The sequence below is a fragment of the Urocitellus parryii genome, chromosome 10, assembly GCF_045843805.1.
Source record: "Urocitellus parryii isolate mUroPar1 chromosome 10, mUroPar1.hap1, whole genome shotgun sequence".
Classification (NCBI taxonomy): domain Eukaryota; kingdom Metazoa; phylum Chordata; class Mammalia; order Rodentia; family Sciuridae; genus Urocitellus; species Urocitellus parryii.
Window position 1 is genome coordinate 61,215,807 of NC_135540.1, and position 26,998 is coordinate 61,242,804.

Below are 26,998 nucleotides of genomic sequence, written 5' to 3' on the forward strand. Positions count from 1 at the left end.
GCAGCATAGCTTGCTAGCTAATGGCACAGGCCATGGAGCCAGACTGTGTGGGCTGGAATAATTATCTGCTCCTTCCATTTTATGGCACCGTGTACATTTCTTAACATTTCTGTGTTTTAGCAATAAAATAGAAATAACACTATGGTCTTCATAGGGTGACCATGGTATTTAAATTGCTAAATAAGTATAAAATAATTAAAATATACCAGGAAAATAATAATGGCAACAAATTTTATATTCTATTATTCTACAAGAAAAAATTATTTATTTTATATGTGGTTTGCTTAAACATTTGGAATTTTCTATACATGTCTTGGTGATTCACCTTATGGGTCTTCTATTTAGATGGGCTATAAATATTTAGAATTTTTCATAAATGGTCTATTTCATTGCTCATTAGTTGATTGTCAGTTCAATTTCATTTTCAGTTCATCATCTTGAGTGACAGGATGTCAAGTGGAGGCATTTTTATACCAATGAAAATGGTAAATTATGTACTTTATGGCTAGTGAAATCCCAGTCAACAATCTTAAAAGTTTTATGTGCAGTCTGTTCACACAACAACACTCTCACATCGTTCTATAATTAAATGTGTGTGTATATATATATATAAACAAAATGTATTATTGCTTCTAGAACTAAAATTCTTGTCAGTTTGCATTTATATTTTATATTTCTTAGAAAGTGTATAAGTATCCATTACTTTTTCTTGAATACGTGGTTTTAGATATTACTTAGAAAATAGTAATATTTAACTGTCTTCTACTTGAAGCAACTTATCTGTCATGTGAAAAGAAACATAAAGAATAGCTATAAACCTTATCATGTTGCTAATCATATTAAATTAACATGTATATTTTCCACCTTTTTGTATAAACTGTTTTAATGTGTAAAGAATATTTTGACCTTAGAATTATGTACTTTGACCTTAGAATTATGTACTTTGACCAAAAACTTGAAAGGTTAGACAAAAGCGCAATGATATGTTATTTTGAATAATACACCTAAAAATCAAGACTGTTAAAAAACTTAAATTTAGAGTTTTATAATAGATATTTGGGGCTAATAATCATTGAAGAAAACTTGTATGGATATAATACTATTTGCTAGAACTGCTCAAATTACTTTGGATTGTTCACTTTTTTCATTTTTTTCAAAATGAACTGAAATTATTTTTAAATATAAGAATTTCCCTTAAAATTTTATGTAATAACAATTATCATTTTCCTTAGTGTTTGGTTTTTATTCAATTTGTATTTTGTACATAAAGTTTATAGTATTCAGGTAGTCCAAACTATATAAAATAGTCATTGTCTTTGCTTTTGGTATAATTTTAGAATTTCTTTTGAACATTATATAAACATTTCCCTTTTTAATTTCGGTGCTTCCATGGTTATATGGTTTATACCTAATGACCAAATAATACTTATTTCTGATTATAACACAAAGTAAAGTTTAATTTTCTGGCTTTCTGCATGTTGCAAGACAGTTGCACCTATAAGATATATTAAAAATCTAACTCTTGGCCTGTAATCCCAGTGGCTCGAGAAACTGAGATAGAAGGATTGCGAGTTCAAAGTCAGTCTCAGCAAATTTGAGGTGCTAAGCAACTAAATGAGACCCTGTCTCTAAATAAAAAAACAAAATAGGGCTAGGGATGTGGCTCAGTAGCCAAGCAACCGAGTTCAATCCCCAGTCCTCCCCCCACAAAATCTATCCTTCCCAGACTGACAAGTATATGTATATGTGTGTGTGTCAGTGTATAATATGCATTATAAAACCAAACTAATTATTAAATATCAACTTCATATCTATGTTTTCTGATACTTTATACTATTATTTTTAAAAATTTTTCTAATTTTAGTTGTTTTTCTCCCTATCCATTTTAACACCAATATTGTACTTCTGTGATTTCTATAATGTATGTAAATTCAATGTTATAGTTCAAATTAATCTTTAAATCATTGGTTTGAAATGAATTATAGTATATTATTCTTGAAAAAATTTATTCTCATGCATATTTATTTTTATTATTAATTAGTATAACTTTGAACATGCATTTAGTTTTTTAATGCAATAATTTAATAGATTGCAGTTTTCCAAGATGTGTACGACATCATCTTCTGTTTTTCTATCTTGCCACACTCTCCATCATAAAATACTTGAATTTCATGTTTTCTTTAATAGTTTGTCACCATCAAAATGATATCTATGTTAGGCTGTACAACTTCCAAGGATAGGTCATAAAAGATGATACAGCTGGATACTTATATTTTGAAGCCCTTGAATATTGTGTAAACATTTTAATGGCCACAATGTCCTCAAGTTGTCAACACTGTATGGAGAAAGAGAGACCAGACTAACCAACCACCTGCTCATCCAATGACCAGAACCCACAAGTGGCCAGAGCCATTGTTTGAATGCATCCACTTAAACCACAAGAGATGAAATAAAGAAAAACAGGCTACTTTAATACTTCAATTTTTGTCACTAAAGTTTGAGGTATTAAAAATAGCTAAGTGGAAAATAAATATAAAATATCCAAGTGAGAATATAATGTAATTTACAGCTTAAGGAAAATGTGTTTCTATGATACATAAATCTAATCAGATGAAATTATCTATAGATAAGCTTCTGCTAAACTTATTACAAAGAACTTGCATAATATTTGTGGGGGTTTTTTTTTGCAATTTTAAAGTCTAGTTTTATTTTTTCATATCATTTTTAAAACCAAATAGAAATAAGTATAATTTAATAATGTACTTATAATTATAAAATCTAAAATTTAAACAATCAGAAATCACTGCTTACATAATTTGGATGTGAGGTGTCCTCCAAAAGCTCACATGTGAGACAAGGCAAGAAATTTCAGCAGATAAATGATTGGGTTATACGAGCCTTAACCCAATCCGTGAATTAATCACCCTGAAGGATTAATTGAGTGGTAATTGAAGACAGGTGGGGTGTGGCTGGAGCAGGTGGTTCATTAGAGGCATGGCTATGGGGTATATATTTTCTACCTGGAGAGTAGAATCTCCCTCTCTGCTTTCTGATCATCATAGGAGCTGCTTCCCTCTGCCACACTCTTCTGCTATGATGTTCAGCCTCACCATAGCCCCAGGGAATGGAATCAGCCATCTATGGATTGAGACCTCTGGAACTGTGAGCCCCAATAAACTATTTCTTCTCTACAATTGTGCTGCTTGGGTCTTTTAGTCACAGCAGCCAAAAAACTGACTAAAACAATTGCCTAGCCAGTATAATGGTACTCACACATGGGAGAAATTTTAAAGTTCTTGTTTAACAGTTTGATTTTTTTTTCTTCAACCTAATGAAAATCCTGTCACTCCCCCTTGGCCTGATAAGTTTCTGCTGAGTAGTTTGCTGTCAGTCAGTTGTAATAATATCATTTTTATTTGTTTCTTTTGCTGTTTTGAGCATCATTTAAAATTTGAAAGTTTGATTATAATGTATCTTGGGGCACAATTAGTTGAGCTGAAACTAATTAGTGACCTTTGATAGTCATGTGTTTGATTATTTCTACATTTCTTTAGGCTTAGAAAGTTCTCTGTAATTGTCCCTTTGAATAAGTTTTCTACCCCTTCAGCATTTGTAGGCCTGATAACCTGAATATTTGCTCTTCTAATGCTATCCTGAAGTTCTTGTATACTTTCTTTGTTACTCTTCATTCTTTATTGTTTTATCTCCTCTGATTGTATAATTTCAAATGAACTGCTTTTACTTTCACTGATTTTTTTCTGTCTTGTCTATTATTATTTCTTTCATTCTTCTTAGTGTACTTTTCAAATCAAGAATTTCTTTATAATATTTATTTATTTATTGATACCAGGGATTGAAACCAGGGGCACTTAACCAATGAGACACATCCCCAGGCTCTTCATTTTTTAAAATTTTGAGTCAGGGTCTTGCTAAGTTGTTATGGGCCCTTGCTAAATTGCTGAGGCTGGCTTTGAACCTGTGATTCTCCTGCCTTAGGCTCCTGAGACACTGGGATTACATGTGTATGCCACTACACCTGGCTGTTTTAATTTTAAAAAAATTTCTTTAACCTATCTTACGTTTCTTTTACAGAGTATTGAATGATTACTGTTTGTTTTTTGAAGCTCATTTAGTTTAAATGACTGTTTTGAATTCTTTGACTCATGGTTCACAGATATCATTTACTAAATGGTCAATTTCTGACACCTAAATTTTTAAGTGAGATTGTGGTTTTTTGAAAGTTCTTGATGCTTACAAATGACATTGTATGCACTTTGAAGGTTTAGGTATTCAGTTCATTCTTTATAACCTCTATTTATGCTTGTTTTCCCATAAATTCTAAGAGGACTTCATATTTTTTTCGGATCCTATGGTCATTTCTGGTATTTTAGCAGTAGATGGCTGCCTAAATCCAAGTTTGCTCTGAATTTGCAGATGATATGTTGTCACTCTTTCAATATTGGCAGGAACTCCCAGCTTAACTTTGCACAAATCTGCAGTTGATATGCCATTCAGAATAACCTACAGGAATGCCTAAACTGTCCATACCTGTTAGGAGATGAAATCAATCCAGATTTTTTTTTTCCCACAATTTCTGGCCCATGGTCAGGTACCACTAGAATTTACCTGGTTCTGGGCCACACTCAAGACTGGCACCAGGATCCTGTTCATCAACTGGTCACCTCACTCTCTCTTCTCCCATTTGAATACTTATTCTCTCCATGTTGTGCTGCATAAGTTTGGAGTAGGATATGTTGGACAGTCCCATGGTCAACAATGCCACAATACTGGTTAAAGCCTGAGCACTCATCTGCCAAGACCAGTTTAGTAGAGGAACAGGTTGAAAACCTATTCTCTTATTGTCTGTGTGCTGCTGTGATGTATTTATAACCTTGTTATCATAAGTACAACCAGCCACAGATTAGCTGTCCTGAAAAAAAATACATCCAACTGGGGCTAAGGGTCTTCACCTAACTTTGGGGTATGTCTCTGAGTCTTTGTTCATGGGCAGTGTACTAGGGATAGGTGCTATTGAAATCCTCCAGTGTTAGAATCACTAGGCTGGCAGTGAGTTCCAAGGACAAGTCTTGTGCTTACCTTCCTATACTATCACTCTACCAACAGACTCTTTATCCGTGCTATTCTGAGATTTGGAAAGAAATGGTGCATTCATCCCTTTTGACACCCAAGACTAAAGTTAAGCTGGGCCACTCTTGTGTTTCATGGCCCCATGAATCTGCACAGTCTCAGGTATATGACCATAGTTGGCACTTCTTGATGTAGGAGCAGATGAAGAGCCTCTTATCTATGAGCACTGGCCTGGAGACTTGGCACTTTTTTCTGCCTTGTGTAGGGTTATATTTCCAAGGAATATTCCTGTGCTTACTTCCATTTCCTAATTCACAGTGATGGAGTCTTGCTCTGTTTCTAGTCTGCCCAAAGTTGAGGGAGAAGTGGTAGAGACAATTCCCTGGCCACCAAGCTAACGTAAGTCAACAGACCCAGGCTGCAGACATTTCTCTTGGGACAAGATCTGTACCCAGCACTTGTTTTTCATCATGGCAGTTTCATTATAGGGTTTCAAATCTAAGGCCTGAACTTAATTTCCTCTACCTCAACCAAGTATGCCACTGTGGAGTTGGGGGAGGGTTGAAAACTCCTCTTTCTGCCTTCTGCAATGCGTATTTTCTTATCATTATGCTAAAACCAAACACTGTAGTCTTGTGCTTGATTCCCTTAGCTCTGTGGAGATAATTTTGTGCATGAATAGCTTTTTAAATTAGTGTGTATGTGGATAAAAAATCATGGAGGATTCTTACTTGACTACCATCTTGCTCTTTTTTTCTCTTTCAGCTTTATTTTGTTCAATATCAATTGTCTTCATATGCTTACTATCAGTTTTTCTCACTTGTCTATTTATTCTCTCACTAAATATAAAACAAGCTAATAGTTATTTTAAATTATTATATCATCTAGTAGTATGGAGTTCAAGTACTTGATCTCTGATCCATTCATTCACTTTATATTCCCCACTCTCCACACACAAAGTAAGCTCCTTTCAATTAGACCTTCAGGTAAATAGACTAATGATGTTTGCTGCAAGGAAGAGACCCTTTGTAGGATTCTTTATGCCAAATAAATATAAAATCTATAAGACCAGTTGCCGGCAGAAGGTCATGAAAACTTAAAAAGCCTTTGAGTGTAAAATTTATATTTCTCATAATTTAAATTCTCACTACTGTGTACAGAATTTCATGAAACTAAAAAAAAAAAAAACAAAAAAAAAAAACAAACCTGATCTATTATTCTGGTCCAAATCAGTATGTGCCTTGTGAAAGGATCTGGAGAACTATCCTTGATGTCTCAGACTTCAATGCTTTATCTGAGATTATTACTGTCTGCATTCTTGACATTATTAATAAGGCTTCTTACTGGATGAGATTTCTAATGAATGTGAATATGATTCAACAATTTCATGTTTTGTATTACCTCATCTAATTCATTAAGGGTGCCTGAAGCATCATAACTATTAGGTATATTTAAAAAGTGAAATTTTCTCACAATCCTCCTGTGAAAATATTCATGTCTTGAATTTCAATATTATTTTGAAGTTAACCACTTTTCTTTATTAAAAACAGAAGCATCCTTGGACTGGGGATGCAGCTAAGTAGAAGACAATTTGTCTAGCATGCACAAGGCCTTGGCTTTAAATGCCAGAAGTGCACAAACAAAACAAAATTTTTATTTATTTTATTTTGAGAGATATTTAATAATTAGATCTGACTTTAAGAATATATAGCTATCTCTGTCTCGCTCTCTTTTTTTTTTTTTTGCAGAGTGGCCAAGTTAGATACAAAATGAATATATCTCACTATTATCCAGAAAGGTTTTTGGGTGAATTAATTCCCTATAATTTATAAAAATTATAACTTTGAGTAAGTGCATTCTCCTTCAAAAAACACTCTTCCTCATTAATATGTCCTTGTTTAATCTCATGTCAAATATACAAATCAAAACAATGGAATAGTAAAATCAATTTATCAGTATTTCAAGAATGTACTTTGCCCTTCTTAGTATTCATACTAAAATGGAAATTCAACTTTTAAAATGAACTACTACAAAAATATATTTATCATAAATATTATAATATAAATCATAAAAATATTTGATAATATTATTATCTAACCCAAGTAATTTGCTGACTGGGTCTTCCCTTATTACAACCATGCAAAGAAGTTCCATCCTTCTTTTAAGTTTCTCTTTTTCTGGTATCTCAATTTGGTGGTATACTATCCTAGACAGAGTTTAGATGATGAAAATAGGACATATATCATTTTTTTCACCATTTGGCACCCTATACCTCTTATTACACTATTCCAGCTTTGAACTTGAACTTACATAAGATTCATTGTTATTTTGGAAATTTGCCAATTTTTAAAATTCATATTGAACCTCTATAATCTAACATATTGCTGAGTACTGTATCCTTTCTAATGTTACAGTAGAAAAATCATTTCATCATCACCATTGCTACAAATAAAACAATATCAAAATACCTTTGATTAATCTTAAAGTAAAATATAAGAGAAACAGGAAATTGTCAAAAACAATCACTTGTCAAATACAGCCATTCAACTTTATTTCACCTTGTTAGATCCTCTTCTCAGAAAAAAGAGGATTATTTTATCTACCAAAAGATGTCTTGAACTGGTAGGTCTTCTGCTTTTAAAATAATGAGTGATACTTTCATAATTTTAGAAAGACAATGGTACTTAAATAATTTTAACTTTATGTCTGAAATACTGCATGTTAAGAATCTTCCTTGCCTAGTGAGGTGGCACATCCCTATAATCCCAGTTGAGGCAGGAGTATTGCAAATTCAAAGCCAGCCTCAGCAAAAGCAAGGCATTAAGCAACCCAGTGAGACCCTGTTCCTAAAATAAAATACAAAATAGAGCCAGGGATATGGTTCAGTGGTCAAGTGCCCCTGACTTCAACCACCAGTACCAAAAAACAAACAAACAAACAAACAAAAAATCTTCCTTGTGAGGATATCTGAGTCAAGCAATACTTCCTGGTAGGTATCAAATACTTATCTGATCTCAAGAAGCTTGTAATGCCATCAGAAGCTTAATAGTGTAAACACAGAACTTAGATATGGCATTTTACTTTAAAGCTTAGTAGGGAAAATTTGCTTTGGTTCTTGAAGCTAATTGAAGTGATTTTCCTTTTTGAATGCCAATAATAGTCCTATTTCTTGAGTTCTTAAAAGGCTCAACTGTTAGATCAATTGTATTTTAATATATTCTTAATAAAACTCTTTAATAATTTACAGCATTTTAGTACCTTTATAAGCTATCATGAAACACATCAATGTGTTTATCCTTGACTCCAGCAATGCGTTAATGGACAGGACATTGTGAGTCTGAAAAAAATTAGGCTGCTTATTTATAGCAAATGAATCACAACAGTGAAGGTGTTTGCATATATTAATGTAAAATACACAAAATTTACACCTAATTTTTTTCTATCACAGAATTAATACTATTTATTTAAGACAGAAATATATACCTATTTAAAATTTTAAAATTTATTATGGGCTCAGTTTATGCCTTAAAAACAAATTGAATTTCACTTTTTTTCTGTTCAAATTATAGTAATTTGGCCCATACAAGCCCTTCTAGTTTTCTCTTTTCCTGTTAATAAACTCTATAGAAAAATCTCTATTTAAAATTCTTTTTTTTTTCTGGAAAAAAGAAATGTGATATGAGCACTTTTTATCTATCATCAGTCATATATAGAATCAGACACCCATTTAATGAGGCTGTATTCATCTTGGAAGAAAATGATATCAGTAACTATTATCTTGACCATCATGGTTCCATTGCATGTGGAATTGTGAGGTTAGAGCTAGGCTTCTAGGAAATATAATGCAATTATAGTGAAAAAATTATATTCTGTTAAATTTTTAAAAGTATTTTTATTGGGATAGGATTCACATGTATCCTACAAATCATCTATGTAAAGTATACATACAATTAATCACAGAATTGTACAACCATCACCACAATAAAGTTGAGCACAGAACAGAAATTCTGTATCCTCTGTAAGTTACTCTCCATTTCTCACTCCATCTACCCAGCCCTCCCCCTGCACTCTCACCCTTGGCTTTGTACAATTAAATATCTGGCTGAGTGTGGTAATGCTCACCTCTAATCCCAGTTACTTAAGATACTGAGGCAGAAGGAGCATAAGTTTGAAGCTAACCTTGGCCAAGGACTTATTGAGATCCTGTCTCAAATAAAAATTAAAAGGGCTTAGGGATGTACTTCAATGGTAAAGTGGCCCTGGGTTCAATCTCTAGTACTGAAAAAAATTATATATATCTGTCTTTCTATATTGACTATTCTAGACACATTTTTTTAAAAAAAGTAATCCCTCCAATCTTACTGTAATTATATATCTTTTAATCAGAATTTCCCATTTCACCTTCCCACTATTCACTCAAACCTATGGTAACCACCACTCTACTTCCTAGTCAAACCTGGAGAACACTAAGTGAAATAGCCAGATACAGAAATATCAATATTGTATGATCTGACCCATCTGTGAAATATAAAATATAAAAAAGTGAATTACATAGAAATATAAAGTAATACATTTTAAAATCAGGAATTCACCTTCATATTTTGCAGTTAATCTGTAGCGTTACTGTATAAGATACGTTAACATGCACATAAAGTTCAATTATATACCTGAGGATTTTCTCCTTCCTTTTTTTTTACTGTTTAATAATTCATGTAATTATTCTTTTAACTAAAAATCAGGCTGTGACTTACATGTGAATTTCAAAAGTGAAATACTGTTTGTTTTAATTTTAAAAACAATTATTCATGTCAAATTTAAAAGCTATAGAAAATGTAAGTAACATACTCCTTAAGTACACAATTTTAATGTCATTTTAGTTTTATAAAGATTAAAATATCTACAATTTTATAATAGCACCTAAGTTTACAACTCATGATGATGGTCTGAGAACCTCATTTCCTATACATTTTTTTCTGTATATCTGCAATTTAATCCAGCAGTCTTTAAAATAGCACCTGTTGCCTAAGCAGATGTTCTAATTTGCATTTGGGGACATTAAGAAAAGCAGCTAGTATATAAAAACATTTGCTAATATACATGAGAAAATTTATAAAGAATCAAAATATTCTGAAATACTTTTTCTTCTCTCTTTAACACAATTCATTTCCTGGGCCCAATTATAGATTGAATTTATTTATATGAATCTCTACAAAAACATACACATATAAATAGTTATGTTATTATAACTTTTGGTTTACTGTCACCTTTATTCAGTCATTTTTTACAATCATTTTCTTAGAAGCGTAGAGTGTTAAGTATGAATGATCTAAAGATAATAAGATTAAGTAGGGATTTCAGAAAATACATTCAATTTAATCACAGATTACTTGTAATGTTACTGACACTGAGAGTTTATTGGAAATATGCATCAAAAATTGAACAAAAAGTTTAATTAGAACAAAATCTTTGGTCTGCATGGTTCTAAATAATCTGAATATTACAAGAACCAATTAAAGGAAGACAGCAATATTTTTACATTTTCTTTCCTCTGGCATCAGCTTCGCCAATTGACTTTCTCAGCAGTATCCATGGCAGACTTGTGAAGGCCAGCATGAAAGACAGTAATATTTTTAAACATAATGTAACTTAGTTACAGAACCATCTTTACACTTATATTGCCTCAAATTTTAGATCAAGTAATATAGATTACACTATTTACAAAAATAAGTATGGGAAACATAAAAAATGCTTCATCTAATGCAGATTTAAACAAAATCTAAAAAGTTACTTAAAGGGGGATATATTATACTTTAATAATCTTTAAGCTAATGGGATAAAACAACCTTACACTAACTATCATATAATAATTTTTCCAACTAGTTTATTTATAATTGAGTATTGAGTGAATTTTGCTCAAAAATTGACTTTTACAAATGTTTCATAATCTTTAAAATTAATACCATTTATTTAAGATTTTTAGAAATAAATGCAAATAATCTGTGATTCTGAACTGTTAGATTTTGAAATATATGTTTTGTTTAAAGGCAAATATCACCAGTTCAGAATTTTCTTAATTTTTTTTTGGTGACTTTTGTTGTTGTTGTTGTAGTATATTGGTATTCTCTATTTATTGTTTTTGACTTTAGAGTAATTGCTAGTTTGTTAATTGGAATGTATTTGCTACTTAATTCTAGGTAAATTTGTTTTAACCTAAAGTTAAAACTCGGCTTAAGCAAAATTATATTGCCTTGTCTCCTTATTTTTAAGAAATATAAAAGATCATTACATGGAAAATATTTTATCTTTGACAATATTTTGAATTAGTACTAAGATTTAAGTCATTCTTCCACAATTATGTTTATGTGAGTTCAAGTGGAAGATGAATTTATAATTTTGTTGTTTTTTTTTTGTTCGAACACAAATTTAATTACCTTTCAATAGATCTTATAAAAGACATAGTTCAGATACTCAATTACCCAATTTATTGGTACTCCAAATGAAAGCATACTTTTAAATGAGTTATATGATAGATTTGCCCCCCTTCAGTAAAATCATTCCCAGGTTTTCTTCTTGTTCCTACTTGGCTGCTATGGCACAAATCATCATATATGTGTTCTGTGAAGCAGGATATAAGAAAGAGAAAAACAAGAGGTGGAGCTTCCTTTCTTAAGTATGTGTGTTAGAATTAGCAAAATTACCCTATTCATCAATATTGTTTGGAATGTGGCTACCACTAGAAGGAAGGCTGGGGAATGCAGCATTGTGCATGATCACCCTTAATATATTTCATTCAGCTGAAAACTGACAAATGGTAACTAAAATACAAAAATAAATATTCATCATATTAATTGGTAGGCTTTGCCTCTGTGTGCACTGCTGCTTCAAGAAATTAGACAAGGAAATAAGAATCCTTTCCCTTTTGGAAAAAAAGCTGTCATAATATTATTCAGGTGTGTTGGGAGGGGTACAAGTTTCAAACCATTATTACCTTTTTCCCTACTTTTGTTTACCTTTAATATAAGATCAAGAATTATTTACTCACTATGTGAGAATATTGAACATTTAGGTTTATGCCTTTTTAGCAAAACAATGACTTCAATGGCTTTCATAAAATATTAGCAATTGAACTTCAATAGCATGTTTAGGTTGATTTCATAATTAGAGTAGGTATTTTGCTTACAACTGTATAAAGAAAATATAGCATAATTGATAATTATATTACAAAAATAATAGTGTCATGAATGAACATTGAAAAGGGGATAATATGGTGTTTACATGTTGGAGATGACATGAAGATGACAAATATATTTTTGGTTATGCTGAGTTGAAGTGTGGAGAATACATTTATTTGGAAATGTCCTATAGCATAGAACAAATATTTGAAATAGAAAATTGAAGCTCAAAATAAATGAGATTTTTGAAAAGAAGATAGCTGCTCTAAATGACTCTAAATCTCTTGATCTCTATGAATTATATCTCAGGATGCTGAAAGCACCTGCAGTTAAGTTTAAGAACCTTTTGAAAGATAGGCAAAATTTATTGAAGTACCAGACATTTGCATGAAGTAATGAATATTTGGCTCCATAAAAGTGGAAAATACAGTTTAAGAAACAGTTGACAAAAAAAAAAAAAAAAAAAGAAACAGTTGAACCCAGGAAAGACTATCAAGCACATTGGTAAAAGGACACATCTTGAATTTTCAAATAAAATGTACAGTTAGAATCTTGAAGCTTAAAAAGAGAAAAAACATATGTTATCAATAGGAACAATAGTAAAAACAACAATAAGAATAACTGATTATTTTTCTATATAATCAAAAGTGGTGAAAAAAACACTAACCTGATGGAAATTGAGAAAATTTGTTTAAGCATACCAAAGTGGAAACAATAAGATAATGCTATTAGGTGTAGTAAAAGGTTTCTGAACCACCATGGAATATGAGTTCCTTATGGGTCACTAATAATGTATAGGCTGAATGGAAACAGCATGCCTCTGTGTTCTTGCATGTGTGTTTCTTGGGTAATGATTTCCTTCCCTACTCCAATGACACTCAGTTTTTTTTTTTTCCCCATACAGCACATTCCTATTCAACCTGTGGAAAAATTTAGGCAAAGTCTACTTTGTGAAGAATTATCAAAACCTCTTCCTAGCAGAACACCATTACCATTATTAAAGCACTACACATATACCTCTTTTTGGAGCACCATTTATTTTGGTATGCTTATTTTGGTCACATCCATACTACAGAACCCCTTACATCTAAGAATCTAGAAGGCAGGGATTTTATCTATATATTTTTTTGTCAATATCTTGAAAAATTACTTTGTTGCTATGCTGATGAAGAGATGCAATTAGAAAAATAGGGGCAATGTTTTAGATAAATTCAAAACATATTGATTAGTTTTGAATATATCAAGATAAAATGAAATCCTAAAATTTAGTCATATACATTAGGTCACAAATTGCCCCAAAATATAAGAACTGAATACAAAATATATTCTTTGATATAAATACTGCTTTGAAAATAGTAGGCAGTATTTCAGTTGATTTTTCATTTGATTTGAGTATGTGAAAGGATATTGCAGATGGATCAGTATTTTAGAAACATATCTATAGGAATGGTGTAAAGAACAAATAATTTATTAAAACATTGTACTTTGATCTGTTCAGACTGCATTTCATTTTTTTTAACATTTTGATTTTTTTGAACTGGTGTTGCATTTTTTGGTATAGCCATTGAACAACAGATGGAGATGAATAGTGAAAAGATCCACCTAAAAACTACCTTGAATTTTCTCATGATTGAAAATGTATACTTATAAAAGAAAATGTAATTAAAAATATCACTCCATTCGTTTTTTTACACAAAAATGCATATACATATGCCCCATAGACTTTCAATTGACACATATTTTTGAAATATGCCCTTATTTATAAATAAAATATTTACCTTATTTTCCTGCTGCCTTGTATCCCATTGGACACATGAATGAAGTTTAATTCATCCCAACTAATTTTAGTCATTTCCAGTTATTTGGAATTATAAAGGATGTTTCATTGAAAATACTTTTAAAAATTTATTTGCATGGGATAGTGTAATCATGTAAGATATTCTTAGATGTTAATTATTGGGTCACATTTTTGAGAAAACATTTATAATTTAACACAAGTGATAAAATCTTTCTCTTAATGTTTCATATTTAAATATATTTTTGATACATTGCATATAGCTGTATATTTTTCAGTTAAGTTGTTGAATTTTTCTTATACCCTGAACGTTTCTAACATATAAGTTAGAGTAATTATTTTTCATAAATATGAATTTTCTATATTTTTTGTCTTTTGTCATTTATCTTTCAATTTTATGGTATTTTGTTAACTAGTCAGAAAATTTGAACAAAATTTTAATTGATGTAGTCTATTTTCCAATCTTCATTTCCACTTCAAAATGTATCATAGCTTTAAAACAAAACATTTCTAATGAAAAAAAAAATCTGTCGTATTTTCCTCTAGCATTTTTGTGTTTTATTTTTTATAATTAGAATTCTGATCTTTTGGAAATCAGTCTTGCATAGTTGGAGGTATATCCAACACTTTTTGCCAAATCACTACCCACTTATTCCGGCAATATTCTATTGATTATACTTTCTATTGTCACTGTTTTTAAATGTAACATCTGGCAGAAACAATTGGTACTATCTAGATAGTGCAAATGGCTCCCTGAATTTCCCTGTCTGCTTTACAGTCTGACAATGACAATAAGCGTTCTTGTGTTTAAAGAACACTAACAGTTACAGTGAGTCTCACTTTTAAATAGAAGGTAGATGAAAGCTGGTGTACATGACTCATCCCGTTTTTCTTCTTTTTTTATTGACTAAAATGTCACATGTTCCAGGAATTTAATTTCCATAGTGGAAGATCCCCTATCAACCTAGATATCTAAATAAACTCACATAATAGAATCTCACCAATCCATATTTACCATGCGACACAAATAAAAGAAAAAGCACAGAGGTTTGGAGGTTAATAGCAGCAACATATAGTCTCTTAGTTGGAAGGTTAAGCTATATTCACTTTAAAAATAAAAGCCTAGACATATTAAATGTATTGGGGGTATCTAGTCAATTCAATTTGTTTTTTAGAACTGCCATATCAAAATTTTCCAGGAAGTCTCTTCTGTCCTCTTTTTATACCTTAGCAGGAAAATATTTCTCAAACCTGAAAAGCTCACAGTAGAAGTATGCTAATTGTACAGAATTTGACAGTCTCCCCATTTCCACAAAGATTACCAGTTAAGCTATTTTCAAGTTCTTAAAAATATTCACCAATTTATTTTTGTATAACAAGAGGATTAAAAAGGAAAAAAAATGCTTTTACTGCCATTTGGCTCCCAGTGTCACCATAGGTTGGCCAAATATGTGTGTGTATATTTGCAGGATTATCTAACCCTCTTCCTAGCAGAACATTATTACCTTTCTTAAAGCACTATGCACATCCCTCTTTTTGGAGCACAGTTTATTTGGCATGCTTATTTCGGCATATATAATACACACACACACACACACACACACACACACACACATCAAACTGGAATGCTATTAGGCCCCAAAAGACAATGAGACATTTTTTTTCCTACTAAAAATGCTATGACCATAACCTGCTGCTATGACCATAACCTTTAAAATAAATCCTGAATGTCTTACGTGTCCATATTTATACTGATTTCTGCCATGGAAAGAATCAATGATTAACATTAACAGTAAAATTTTACCCATGGATATAAGCAAACAGATTTTATCTAATGTTAGAGAGTTTTTACATTCATACCAAAAATTCATTCTTCAAAAATTAATGGACTTTAAAACTGTATTATCTGAAATATACCCATGAATATTGATTTATTTGATCTTCTAATTAAAAAAAGAAACTTAAAATAAATGGGGTATATTTAAATTTGTAGCCTACAGATGTTTTTAAATACTTCATTGTTGTTATTGCTAATGATTACTGCAAATTAGATAAAAGTTAATATCTGTAGAAGAAAAACAAAACCTCAAAATATTGCACAAGATGTCAGTAAGATGGCTGCCTAAGATGTCTGGCATGCTACACTCTAGAGCACAAGACCAAAGCAAAGAGAAAATAAAAGCTGTTTCAAGGGGTGTTTAAGGCAGAATGCTGGAGTGCATGGAGATGTGGAAGAGGCATTGCAGAACACAGAAATACACTTTATATTGAAGGGTACAAAGCACACAGTATCTTCTATTCCATATCTTGAGATTAACTCTGCACTGAGAAAATTATCAGTGAAGAACGGGTAAAAAAGAGATCTCCAGTGGTCCCTACTCATGCCATGGATACCTGAAACATTTCTGGAGAAGCCCTCAGCCATCAAAACCCAAAATCCAGTTGGAGGGCAGCTAGATTTACTTTACTGGTATTACCCTAGAGAAAGACTCAAGGGCATGTTGTGCCCTCCACAATCCAGGCTTTTGTTGGAACAAACTATCTTGAGACCCTAAGCTCCTAGAGTCCTGTGAACAGAACTCTAAGCAGCTGTCCTCCGAAGTTTCGGTGACCCCAGCCTGTGAACCACCAAACTGTATTCCTCCCATGGTCCTGCGAAGCACTGGTCCTGTGCAACGCAGAGCTGCAGAAACGCCTGTGGAAACAGCTGGGCCATGCTGCTCACAATTTACTCTGCCCAGGAAATAGCCAGGAAGTCAGGAAGTCAGCTCTGGGTAGCTCAGGCCTGCAGAGACCCTAGGAGTCAGATGGGCAGCCTGCCCACCCAGTCCTGAGAAGTAGCAAGGCAGCCTGTGCTAAGAAAGTTATATTTCTGAGCACCATGATGTCACTGACACCGCTCTCAGACAATGAAAGCAATCTCTCTCCACTAGCAGGAAAGTTTCATTGCACTCAGCTGTGCCTACCACAGCACCCCCACCACCTCTGGCAGCCCTTATAAACTGATTCATCTACACCTCTGTTGCTGTACCTGCCATACTTTATTTGCATGGATTTAAATGCCATATCCAGCCTCACATGGAACACAGAAACTGGAAGGCATCCCAGAGCTGCCAGCAAATCTCTCCCTGCTAAGAAATCTGCACTCCAGCTGCCAATTCAGTTCCACAAACCTTGATGCCTAGGATACTATAACTCCATCAAATACTGCTGTTGTGGATTACAGATAAAGAAACTACACAATGTTACTGTGCTCACCTAAAAGCAAAGCCAATGCAGCCTCTCCAACCCACATTCTAGGGTACAAAGCTAAGTGAAAATACTTTATTATAAAAGCCACCCCTGTAAAATTGGTAGAGTTAAATGTTCCTGATGTACAGATACATAGTGATACAAGAAGCCTGAAAAAGAAATACCAAAAAGGTTAAATGGTTAACTTCAAAAGAACACAACTACTCTCTAGCAACAAGCTCCAAAGCTAAGGAAAGTAGTGAATTACTTGATAAAGAATTCAATATAATGATTTTAAGGAAAGACTAAGAGAACAGCCAGAGAAATTTAGTGAGACCTTGCCTAAAAAATAAGAGAAAAAAATATTTCTAAAGGACTGGGGATGGTAGAGCACCCCTGAGTTCAATCCCTAAACCTTAAAAATAAATAAATAAATAAATAAACAAAACACATCAAATTTAAAGTATGCTGCAGACCAAATGAATCTGACATTTATAGAACATTTCATACCAAAACTGCAGAAAACACACAGAACCTATTAAATCTATTTTAAAAAAGTCTCTCTGCCTCAATTTTCTCTCTTGTACAGTGAGATTATAGCCACCTCAAAAGTTCAGATTAAATTTTAAGAAATCTAAAGATGTTGGAAGAGTTTCTAGGATAAAATGTCAACAATTATTCTTAGTATTATTATTAACATTAAAATATGTTGATGGCATTTATGGATAGAAATATATTTTAAGATAAGCACCAGTTTAATGTGAAAAAGTTCAAGTTAAGCTTTTAGATATAAGAGATATCTGTTATTTAAGAAAAAAACTATTTGGAGGATGTGAGTAGGTAAAAACATCAAGGCTATATTTTTCCTCTATATTTTGGTCATTGTAACCTATGGAAATTGAGAATAAAATATTGAAGAGTTTATATTTAGCACATGATTTCACTCTTTCCATTATTCATACTGTTATTTCTCATTCAGAAGCAAATGAAAGACTAGTCTTGTCTCTAATATCTCTAAAATGTATATTAGGGAGAATAGTGAAAGTGAGAATTGAAAAAATCAAGTTGTAATTTTTAGGAAAGTTAGTGACTTGGAAGTGATAAAATTGTTGTTTCCTTTTGTTAAGGACTGATGGTTAAGGATAACTGGTATAAAATTGGATTATATATCTGGTCATATAATGTTTAAAGTTTTTGTTTTTAAGCTTGACTAGTTATAAATTCTTTATAATTGATGGAATAATTGTATTGTGAATTTATCATAAATAGTGAATTATAATAATGGTTAATTCTAATAATAGGAAAAAAATCAGAGTCTGTTTATTGATGTCTTGGTCTTGCTTCCTTAGGTGGCTATTACAATTCACTTCAAAATTTGGTAACTGCCACGATTTTTAGATTGATTTGATTTACAGAATCTTCTGTAGTTATGTAAGTGCTATATTCTGGCCAACCCAACCATTAAGATTCATCTTGTGCTTGCCTATATTCTTAATTTGTTCTGGAAATTAGCTGGCATGAATTCTCTTCTCTTATTTGATAATTTTCCAAATTCATTAACTAAGTTTGGCCAACATTTTGTTAATACTAGTTTACTCTAGTTTTTCTTTTGACTTTTATAAATTTGATGGCTTTTTTCTTTGGTCAAAATTTCTATACAAAACTTCAGAATCTAAAAGATTCAAAGTGTGAAATTCATAAATTTGACTGTGGCTTCTTTTGCCTATGTAAACTATATTTGAAAATCTACTTGATGTCATAGGTGCCTTTGTTTGCAATATTTCACGTATTGCTTATAGCATGTATTTATATAATTAACATAAAATATATGTGTTGTATAGAATTTATACAGAATAAAGTGCAATGTAGAAAATATACATTATGTACATTTCAAATATATATGATGAATGATAATAGAACGCCTCTACATCTTGCAAGACTTTGTATAAATTACATACAATTTAGTTATTACAATTCAGTCATTACAATTATATCCATTGACCCCATTTCTATCTATAAATATTTTCTCAAACATAGTCTGATTTTAAGATAATGCTTGTTTTCTGTTTTCAAATTTTCTAAAATCTTTATTCGGTTAGACGCTATCATTTCCAATTTATATGTAATGTTATTTGTTATTTGTAAACTTAATTCAGCAAGCTACTGATTACTCGTATTTGATTTTCTTCACTATCAAAAAATATACAGTCCATATACATTTTGTATGTACAAATATATACATTTCATGTTCACTTGATGAATACACCATTATCATGTTATATCAGAGGAGTAATATTTTTGTGTCTATTTTTTTTTTCATTCACTAACAACTCAGTCTTTCCATAACAACAAACTTTGCTTTGTATTTCTGCTTTGTTATTGACCTCAAAATTTTCACTTATGAGTATTCAATGAAAACAACTGACAAAGTTATTATTTGTTAATGTCAATTATGGGAGAAAACAAATTAAGATCATAATTTATTAACTCATGTTAAGAAATCATTTTCAAATAAACCAAAACAATTCAAAATTTATATGGTTTGAAGGTTCTTTTTCCTCATAAATCAGATCTAATCAAAACAGAAGGCAATAGACTGTGGAAACAAAAACCATAAGCCAGTGTGAAAAGGGCTAGGTTTTGATCTTTTGTGGCTACATCTTTCTTCAGCAATCAAATTCCTTCGTGATTTTTGTGAAAACCAAATGAGATAATGCCATGTAAACTGTTGATATTGGTAACTGGGACCTAGTTAGTATTGAGTAGAATCATATTATCTTCATAAATTACTTCTCTAAACTGTTCAGTTGTTACTATTCCTTATATGGTATCAAACAAAAGAAATCCACACAATTCAAAATGTTAAAAACACGTAGATTCTGATAGTCTGATCAACCACACAATAGAACATTGGTGGTGCTCAAAGGACTGTTGGTTTCAAGTTACCTAAAGTAATTTCCTCTGTACTGGTAGTCAGTACATATTCAACTTCAGTTGTTTTTAATTGCCTTGAGTTTATTGGATAGTGTGCAATGGACATTGCCCATGGTTGAGATTTATGCTTACTAATTGTGTTAGTCAGATTTCTGTTATTGTGACATACATTCTGAGATAATCAACTTATAAAAAGAAAATATTTATTTGGATCACAAGTTTCAGAGGCTTCAGTCCATGATTGCCTGGCCACATTGCTTTGAGTGTGCAGCATCATATATCTTAGAAGAAGCACATGATGAAGGAGGATGCTCACCTCAGGGCAGCCAAGAAGCTAAAAGAGAGAGAAACAGGCCAGGGTCCCCATAACACCTTCATGGCCAGTGACCAACTTCCTTTCGCTAGTCCCACCACTTATTGTGAGATAGTGTGCACTACCTCACAATAGTGTTATAGGATGGTGACCAAGATTTTTAGCACATGGCCTTTAGAGGACATTGAAGATCCAAGCCATAACACTATTTCTGGATTCCACCCTTTCAAAACTTCATCATGATTTTGTTAGATGTATAAATTTTTTTCATTCATATTCTAGGAAAACTTTTCGGGCCTGATATCAATTCTTTTTTTCCTCTTTTGATTTATATATGATCAGATGCAATATTTTAAGTTGATTATTATGTAGGTTAGATCTTAGAAGATATTTCCAGGTGTGGGGGCACCCACATATAAACCCATCAATTTGGGAGTTTGAAGCCAGGGGATTGAGTAAATCCAAAGCCAGCCTCAGCAACTTATTGAGACCCTGTATTAAAGTAAAAAATAAAAAAGGCTGGGTATGTGGCAAGAGGTTAAATTTCCCCTGGGTTCAATCCTTAGTACCAAAAAAAAAAAAAATCTTAGAGAAATTCTCACATTTGTCTCTCTCATATCTTTTGTAGAGTTGAAATCCCAAACTTGTCATAAATGTCCCTCAGCATTACTATAAACAATAATTTCTTTCTGTAAAGGAATTTGTCAATTTGTCAGTCTAAGCCAATCCAAACTGGCCTTCTTCTGTAGTAGTTATTAATCAAATTGATATTTTCCTCTACATAAAAGCTCATTTTCTTCTCCATTTCCTGAAGCATTTCCCCATACATCTTGATATGTCCTTCCTAAAAACATGCATTTCGTATGTATTTCTTCCAGATGATTTAATTTATCAAATGATATGTTAAGTACTGTTGGAAACTTTACTTCAGATTCCTATTATGAATGAAATGATGTCTTATCTAAGGAAACATTCTGTTTCCATGTGTGACTTGATCAGAATCCTTTAAAAATTCAGCAGATACCAGAAGACTTTAGAGATGATGGCTTTCTTAAACTGAGGTAGTAAACTTCTACACTTTGTGTCTTCTGACCACTTCCTCCTTGTATTTGAAATAGATCTGGATTCAAAACCCAACTTTTGAGACATTTAGTTACATTATCTAAGGCGGTCTTACAGATAATCTTTGATGTAAAAAAATCCTGTGAAATATTCATTAAAAATGTTATTATCAATGTTATTATTATTTTCAAAAATAAAACTTGTAACAAATATGACATTAAAATGAATATCCATACTATGTCTTTGATCAGTTTTGGCCTTTCCATTTTTCTTAAAAGTACTAGTATCCTTTAAGTTTTTGTGTGTTTTCCATGTAATTAAATCTGGTTTTTTTTAAACAAAATTATAACTGTTTTCTTTCTAAATCCAGGGTTGTAAATTTTTTCAAATTCAAAAGCTTGCCTAATTTGATTAATTTTACTTTTATTTCTCAGGACTGTCTTGTTGTATTTAAGGCAATTTCAATATGTTTTTTAAAAAAATGTTTGGTTATACAAACACAAATTTTGGATTTATGATTTTTTTTGTTTTCAGTTATTTAATGTTTCATTATCTTTAGTTTTTGAGTTTAGTAATTTATATTTATAGTACATTTTAAGTTTAATTTGTGCTTAGTTTTTAAAGATTTGTACAAAGTCCATTTATTTTTCTCTTTTTTTTTTCTTGAACATTAACAGCTAATTAAGTCATCGAAAGGCTTTCCGGGAAATATTCTTTTCATTGGATCCTGAGGAGATTCTATTTTTACTTTACATTTCCACTTTGACACAGGATTATCTAACTATGAAACTCTTTATTTCAAAGTATTTATCATTTTTAACCATTACATTATACTAGTATTATTGACTTATAAAATGTGGTTTCTCAATGCTTAATTTCAAATATTTTATATATTGCTATGGTAAAAATATGAACAATTTTCTGTATATTTTCCAAATTATATGTTTGATTTGATGTCTGAATTTAAAAATATCACTGCTGTTTTGCTTTGCTCTCACTATCTATTGGCTTGCCCTTTATTTTTAACCATCTGCAACATAATGAAATCTATGCACTTCCCCTCCAAGTTTTTGTAGAAATATTGAAATACTTAAATTGCCATGTTTTATATACATTTTCTACTTATAAGATTTTCCTGTTTCAAGAATTCTTAATAATCTTATCAATTATCAATCTCTTAATTCTTTCTATTAGAAAATTATATATTTATATGTGTGTCTGTAAACAAACATATATATACACATATGTATATACTCAAATTAAAACTGAATTAGATACATATATCACACATATAGTGACTTAAATGAAAAAGTTTTCACTACAACTAATACATTTTATCTTTTGAAATTTCTACATTTTGAAATTTCTTTTTACTTGAGTAATTGTATCTTGAGTAGTTCTAGAATATTATCCTCAAATTTCTATTCATGAAACATTATCTTTGAAGCATTTGCATACTCACATGTAAATATTTCATCATGATATGAGAAAATTATCTTGCTTCCTCTGTTTCTTTGGCTGTGTTTCTCAGACACTATTTTGTTTAAAAGCAAATTCTGATACAGTGGGTCTGAGATAAAGTATTATGTATTTCAAAGAGGTCCACAGCTAATGCTGATATTTCTTCCCTATGAATTACAAATTATTTAAATATTAAAGTTGTATTTTACCATTATTTTGTCTCTGATGTCTAGATATGTTATTCTATATCCTTTTGTGATTCAGTGCATTATCTCATGTCTGTCTGACTGAATTTCCTTTGTAAGTTACTAATCCATTTTTTCCAGGTTGTTTATTTTTTGTCCATACACTTATAAGTCAAGAATTCTCTCCATTATAATTCTCAGTGGACATCTTGATATTGATGAAACCATTTAATGTACAGTTTCAGATTTTCCTTTCTTCAGTGAGATGATCTTTTATTTGTGTCCTCCACTGTTATAACCTCGAGGGAACTGAATGTAAAGACAAATGTTCTTCTTCTTTTCTAATTTAAGATTACTTTAATAATGCCTAAGAGAAAGAAACACAGGAATTTAATTTCTATCTTTCTTGTACACTGGATTATAAAATTATTTACTTTCTCTCCCATGTTACTCTTAAAATTGAGGAAAGTTTAGAAGAATCATTCATTTAACAATGTTAATATTAAGACTAAGTTCAAATAATTTCTATTATTATCATTTATCCGGTTAAAAATGGAGATATAAAATTTAAAATATTTTTTATATACCATACATGGTTTGATATTATGTGTTTATTTGTGGTACTATATTGCATTTTTAATAAAAGTTTTAAAAATAGAATGAACTTTGTATTTTTATTCATAAAATCATTGTTTATACTCAGTTACTTTGTTCCTAACCATTGGGTTTTTTCTCCTTTCTGCTTGTTCATGATATACTAGAAATTCTTCCCAAATGTTTTTCAAACTTGTCTTCTTAGAAACTGAATAAAATTCATATCTAGATACTAAATATTTTAATGTCTTGGAAAGGCTGAATTTCTGTGTCCCACTCTCTCATAAGTGTCAGTGGTATGTTTCCAGATAGGAGCATTTTATGATAATAAACATTTTTGTTAAATGCATTCCAAAAATGCACATATGTTAAAAGCGTTTTCTAAGAGATTTACAAAAGCATCTCTTTATGATCCCGATTAAGAAAATTGCAAGATTCTAGAAGACTTTCTCATGTCATACATTGTTTTTGATAATACTGAAAATATACAGGAGTACTGATCAGTTATTTTGTAGAATATCCCTCATTTTGATTTGTCTGATATTTTTCACATAATTAGTCTTGGGTGATAAGTTTTAAAACCTACACAGGTAAAATTTTATTTTCATAATATCGAATCAACAATACATGCTGTCAAAATATAGTCACTATTGATGTTAACCTTGGCTGAGAGAGCATTGTCCTGTTTATCCCAAGTAGTTACCTTTGTCCTCCTTTCATCTCTCCTCTTCGGAAGGAGGTACTTTTGCAAGACCCACTCTGAAAATGGTTACTAACATGTTCTATCACCTGGAAGGCAGAATATCTACAGAAATTATTTGGGATTTTTCAGTACAGGAACTCTAACCTCATTTCTTTATTTACTTAATTAATTGGTTATGTTAGCATGAATTCATAAACTTTGAGTTGTAAGTAAATATAACTGTATTTGTTGTTAAAGTTGTTCCAAGTATAGCTATGGAGAGCTCTTTTAGTAGTTTCTTATATCACTTTGATAAAACCCCCAAAATGGGAAAAAAATAGCACTTTCTTACATTTAGGCACAACAAAATATTCTAGGATTATCTTGTAAACTTCTTGTCCTAGAATCCACCATTTCTCCAGAATCTTTGACTTTTTTTTTTTTTTTTGGTGGGAGGAGTTACTGGGAGTTGAACTCAGAGGCACTGGACCACTGAGCCATATCCCCAGTCTGTTTTGAATTTTATTTAGAGAGAGGGTCTCACTGAGTTGTTGCACCTCCCTTTTACTGAGGCTGGCTTTGAACTTGAGATCCTCCTGCCTTAGCCTGCAGGGCCACCGGGATTACAGGCAATTCCATGGTCACCTTTGACTTTTTAACTGGAAAATTTTCTTAGAAACCAACACATGATTAAGTAACATTGTTTCTTCTAGGGCAAGGCTACTTCTGGGCCCTCTAGGCTGACTTTATAAAAGGGAATATACAGATGCAAACTGTTTTAGTCAGCCTTTTTGCTGCTGTGACTAAAAGATATGATCAGAACAATTTTAGGTAAGAAAATTTTATTTGAAGGATCACAGTTTCAGAGGTCTTGTTGCATAGAAGGCCAGCTTCATCCTCGGGGATCCAGGTGAGACAGAACATGTTGGCAGTAGAGTGTGGCAGAGGGAAGCAGCTCACATAATGATAAGGAAGCAGAAAGAGAGAGACTCCACTTGCCAGATACAAATATATACCCAAAGCCATGCCCCCAATGCCACAACTCCTCCAGCCATACCCCACATGCCTTTAGCCACTACTCAGTTAATCCTATCAGGTAATTAATTCACTGATTGTATTAAGGCTCTCATAACCCAATCATTCCTTCTCTGAACCTTCTTGCATTGTCTCACATGTGAACTTCTGGGGGATATCTCACATTCAAATCATAACAATACTTACCCACATGTTTAAATGTATAAATATATTCATAGGCATCCATCTGTCTAAGGCTGAATAAACATATCATAACTTGAGAGGCTTAAAACAAAAGTGTACTGTCTCACAGTTCTGAAGGTCAGGAATCTGAAATCCAGATGAACAGGTCATGCACCCTCATTAAACCTCTTAAGGAATGCTCTTTCTTGCTTCATCCTAACTTCTGGTGGCTTGTTGCAAATCCTTAGTGCTAGTTGCCTTGCAGCTACATTACTTCCATCTGTGCCTCTATAATCACATGGTGGGGTGTTTGCCTATCTGTCTGTCTTTGTATTTCTTCTTTGTGGTTCTTTTATTTTTATGAGGACACTACTAAATAGATTAAGGATCTTGTTTACTATATTGTGACCTCATCCTAACTAATTAATCTAGAATGGCTTTTTTATCAAATCAGGCCACATTCTGAGGTAGTGGGGCTTCAGACTTACAGAGTATTGAGAGATAAATTTTCAATAAGTAAACCCATTTGTGTTTGCAAAAGACTATATATGAATTATATGGGGTTGTCAACTCTAATTTATTGCCACATGGATGGATAATTCTTGTATTAGCATAGTATTTTCAAGACCTCTTCCCATAATATATATCAGTATTTCATGTTTTATGACTGCATAATATTCTATCATATGGATATATACTAGTTTATTAGTTAATAGATATTTTGGTTGTTTCTACCTTTTAGTCTTGAATAAAAATGTTTCTGTAATAAATTGTGTAGAAGTTATTATGTGGACACATACTCTCACTTCACATGGATGTATATACTCAGAAGTAAAATATTTGGGTCACCTGATACACTTCATGTTTAATGTTTAAGTGAAGTATCAAAGTATTTCCCACTATTCTATATTAACAGGAGCTTTGTGTGAAGGTCTCATTTTTTTTCATTCAGTCTACATCTGTTTTAATATGGCTTTTACTATAGTCACTCTAGGTATAAATTGGTACCTTATTTGGTTTGATTTTCATTTATTGACCACATGTATCTGCTTTTGAAAAAATAGTCTATTGAGACCCTCTGCCATATTTTAGATTATTTTAGGTGGAAATAATTCAATACATCAATAATATTTCAAAATAATTTACAATCAGAACTATTCTGAAATTGGCTAAGGTTTCAAAGGACTGACACTTCTTAAAATATTTAAGATGAACAAAGTTCTATTGTGTCAAATAAAGCACATATGAAACTTTAATATGCAATGATCTTTGTTTAGAATAAAG